The following is a 4,929-nucleotide window of genomic DNA, read 5'->3' as shown; positions in this document are numbered from 1 at the left end:
TTTTAGTCATTGAAATCATAACATGTCTACTAAAGTAATATAATTTATTTGATAGGTTATATGCTAGTGTACAACTTTGTGAACCAACTATATAGAGGAAGCAAAATTTTCAAAAATCTCATGAAATAGGATGTGATCGGTATAGTAAAATACGGCTACGGTAGGAAAATCACTTTAATTTGTCAATGTTTGAGCCCCGATCGAAGCGGTCAACCCTATTTATGCTTATGCTTCAATAAGGAGAGCCCTATCCTCGGGTGGTAAACGTCCCCAAAGTTTTACATGGGTGGTTATGTCTCATCTATGTGACACTTTATTGTGTTGAAGAATCCACCAAACTAGGTCACGAAGAGGTAGGTAAGATAGTTTTCGTGTGATAAGTAAAGATGAATTAGGGTTGACCACTTTGATCGAGCATCGAACATTGTTGAATCCAGTTGAATTTTTATACCATAGCTATGTTTCACTATAATGATCACATCAGACGGTCAATTTTCATTTTGTGAATGTTTATTGATTCAATCTCAAGAACAATTTTGATTTCCAGAATGTCTACTTTTCTGTGATTTTGCCCATCTAAATGGTAGACATTTCTCATGAAAACAGTAGTTGTGTCTTATGTTAAATGTAGACTTTGCAACTTTCACCTTCTATTATTGATTCAATCTCAAGAGCAATTTAGATTTCCAGAAAATCTACTTTTCTTTAATTTCTCTTATGTTAATGGTAGCCATTTCTTATGAAAATAGTTGACGTGTCTTATGTTAAATATAAACTTTGCAGCTTTCACCTTGGTTAATTGATTCAATCTCAAGAACAATTTAATTTTCCAGAAAGTCTACTTGTCTTTGATTTCTCTTATATTAATGGTAGACGTTTCGAATGAAAATAGTAGACGTGTCTTATGTTAAATGTAGACTTTGCAACTTTCACCTTCCATTATTGATTCAATCTCAAGATCAATTTTGATTTCCAGAAAGTCTACTTTTCTTTGATTTCTCTTATGTTAATGGTAGGCGTTTCGAATGAAAATAGTAGACGTGTCTTATGTTAGATGTAGACTTTGCATCTTTTACCTTAGGTTGGTTCAATATTAAGAACAATTTAGATTTCTAGAAAGTCTACTTTTCTTTGATTTCTCTTATGTTAATGGTAGCCATTTCTTATGAAAAAAGTTGTTGTGTCTTATGTTAAATGTAGACTTTGGATTTTTTACCTTGGTTAATTTGCTTCAATCTCAAGAACAATTTAGATTTCCAGAAAGTCTACTTTTCTTTGATTTCTCTTATGTTAATGGTAGCCATTTCTAATGAAAATAGTAGACGTGTCTTATGTTAAATGTAGACTTGAAAATTTTACTTTCGGTTTTCGGTTGGTTCAATCTCAATCTCACAATTTTGATTTCTAGAAAGTCTACTTTTCTTTGATTTCGTTTATGTTAATGGTAGAGATTTGTAATAAAAACAGTAGATGTATCTTATGTTAAATGTAGAGTTGCAAATTTTACATTGGGTTGATTCAATCTCATGATTTCTAGAAAGTCTACTTTTGTGTGATTTTGCTCATCTGAAAGGTAGATATTTCTAATAAAAACTGTAGATATAGAGAGACTTAACAGAGAGTTAACGGTGTTAGTTTGCTTTAACCTGCTATAGCAAGTCAAAACTTGTTGGGTATCCATACCTTAAGGCACACAAGTGGAACCCAAACTATATTATTCATATACGCAACATATTTTCGAACAAACTTTATACGCACGAGAAAATATATCTAGCATGCATGTTACTCCAACTATAGCATATGGAGTCTGACTCAAAATTAAAGTGACCAGAAGAATATGATTGTGGCAGTGTACGAAATCTAATAAGCGAAGGACCTTTTTTTCTTTTTATTTTTTGTTTTAGGAGTTTGAAAGCTCAATTCAAGAGAAGTAAATGAAAAACAAATAGCGAGGAAAAAAAAAACAAAGAAAAGCAGAGCAAAATCAAATCGAAAAACAAGAGAAAATTGAAATTGTATCGCCCGAGGTGCGAGCCATCAGTTTTAAAGCCGCGTAGACATTTCGGATGCGATTCTGATAAGTATTATTGATTGTAGTAATCAGATTTGTCAAATTGGTTTTTGGGATTTTTTGGGTTCCAGTGATTCTGACCAATACTTATGTATATGTATATGCTTGTTTTTTATTGTGACCAGTACTACTGTATATGTATAATCAAAAGCATCAACTATAGCTCCCCTTTTGTGTGATTATAACATGAGGGTGAATTTCAAAGGAGGCGGTTCAAAAATAGCAGAGCGAGATCGGAGATTGCAGAGCGAGATCGGAGATCAAAGAAACGAGAGAGCGGGAGCGTGAGACAGAGTGAATACGAAGACACGTATTTATAAATGTACAAAGCCGTGTGTTTAGACGCGTCTTGCCTAAGAACTACGCTACGAATAATTCACTCATATTTGTTTTTATTTTATTAACATTATTGTTGTTGTTTATTGTATTGCATCAACTATAGCTCCCTTTTTGTGTGATTATAACAGGAGGGTGAATTTTAGAGGAGGCGGTTCAAAAATAGCACAATACGCTGTAGTCAAAGAGGAGTATCGAAGTCAACCACAAAGATTATGGTTAAAAAAGGCTCCGAGCTTGGTCAAGATGGCGTGTTTACTAAGAATGTCGTATTTAAAGAAGTTTTGCTTCATTTGAACACAAATGATATGTCGTCTTCATAGGTACCTCAATGCTTAAATGTGATTACAAAGTTCAATATTCGAATGGATGTTTTTTATTACCATCTTTAAGTTTGTGTAGTTCTTTCTATTTGTATGAATGTGTCGGTGAGCCGTGACTTGGTTGGTTAAGATATTTAACTGACAACTTTGAGGTCATGGGTTTAAACCTCACTGACATATGTAGGTGTGTGAGTTATTAATAAAAAACTTTTGTAGGAATGTACAAGGAAATAGAGCTGAACAGAAGAAAAGGTTTCGAAGGACATGACAATATAAAAATCGAGGAGCAAAGTCATTTTCTTATTTTATTATCTTCCATTGTTGATTTGTGGTTTTATCGACGACGGTTAACAAATAGATTGCTGAAATGTAGTTGATTAGAGCATGTAAACGTTATTATACATATATTTGTATAGATGCATGCATAATAGCCTCTTTAAAGACAATATGTTTTTTTGTGGTAGTACCGATATTAATTAGTCTTGTTAAACACGTCTAGCCTCCTGTGAGTTCATGCCATAAAAATTCTACATATTTTAGTAGACCAGTAGATGTTTCTGTATAAGTAATATGTTTTTTTTTTTTCAAGTCAAGAATATGGTTGTAGGCATATGCAAAATTTAATATATTTGCATGTTATAAAAGTTAGGGAACGTGTAGCATTCTTACCTCATGTATGACACAGAACAAAGTAAAAATGAATGACTGAATGTACATATGCAAAACGTATTTCATGAAGAAAAAGGACATACGCACGCACGAGCGCAACCCTTCTGCATGCGCATCGCGTGTGCAGGAAGGCTAGTTGTTTATTGTATTCGTTGGGTTAAAAGCTTCTAGTGGCGGGACTCTCATATTTGTTGAAGAAGAGAGACTGAATTAGAGAGCTCTAGTTGAGATTGGAGCAACCCAACGGACCACTTTTCGTTCTCTTTAAGTATCAATTCTGATTTGTTTTTCTTAAATTGTTGAGCTTGTTTGATATATACGTTGGTAGTTCTTGACACGACCCACCCCGAATTTCACCCTGAAACCCAGAGTAAGTCGTGCGGGGACCACCTCCAAGGAAAATTTACTGAAAAGATTAAGAAAATCTCCCTTGCAGATGGACAACCCTAACTCGAAAATTTCGTATTACACTCTTAATTCAACACTTCCGAACCTCACATAATTTACAAAAATTCTAAAGTATTCAGAGCTACTAAACACAAGCGGAAGCAAGAAAACACGAGTAGGTTGAACAGGTAACCTACTGGCGAAAACTAGCAGAAAAGCGGGTGACTATGCCTCGTCTCCTACTAGATCCAACCCGAACTCTGCAGACTGGGCAATTTAAAACGAAGGGCCCAGGGGAAAACATTTAATAACGTTAGAGTGAGTGGACAAAAATAAAATAATAAATAAAATATTTATGTTTCCCCAAATTAATTTCTAAGGAAAAATCGAATGCATGCCGCAAGCGATAAAACTTTTATCCCATAAAATATCGAGCCTCTCAGACTCTATAATATATGTATGTATTTACACTCGTCCATACTCCCTATATAAATTCATGGGTCTATATAGGGCTACTACGCTCGCGTCCAACGCTCACGTCACGCCCTAATGCGGTGCTACACTACGCCATCAAGGTGGACAGACGGGTGTATAAATATGTGTCCATACCCCCTATATGAATTAAACACTCAAATAGGGCTACTACGCTCACGTCCAACGCTCACGTCACACCATAATGCGGCTATATGCTACGCCATTAAGGTGGACAGACACATATGGCTAGCTAGCATTTTCTATACATACTCTCTCATAAATACATATTTATATCCACCGAAAATCCCATTTTCGGTATCTCTCCAAGAGAAATAAAAATCGTCAAAAATTAAAATAACGTCAAAATACTCCACGACATTAATTATTCAATCGTGAACTTTAGCATGCATTTATTTAAAATAAACGTCCACTCACGAATTAGGCCTAAGCCTGATGTCGATCTGGGGTCTCGTCTGCTCGAGCCTGCTCACGTCCTGTTCCAAATAAAATATTAATTTCCCAACCAATAATCCAATATTTAATCAAGATAGGCAAAATTACCCGAGAGCCATAATTACGCTCATTATTGCCTAACTTCGATATTCTTACATCGGAACGATCCGAACTTAAATAATCATACTCCACAGTCGTAAATATAACCTCCCAAAC

Source organism: Fragaria vesca, linkage group LG2, assembly GCF_000184155.1.
Source record: "Fragaria vesca subsp. vesca linkage group LG2, FraVesHawaii_1.0, whole genome shotgun sequence".
NCBI classification, from domain to species: Eukaryota; Viridiplantae; Streptophyta; class Magnoliopsida; order Rosales; family Rosaceae; genus Fragaria; species Fragaria vesca.
This window is presented reverse-complemented; position numbering follows the sequence as displayed.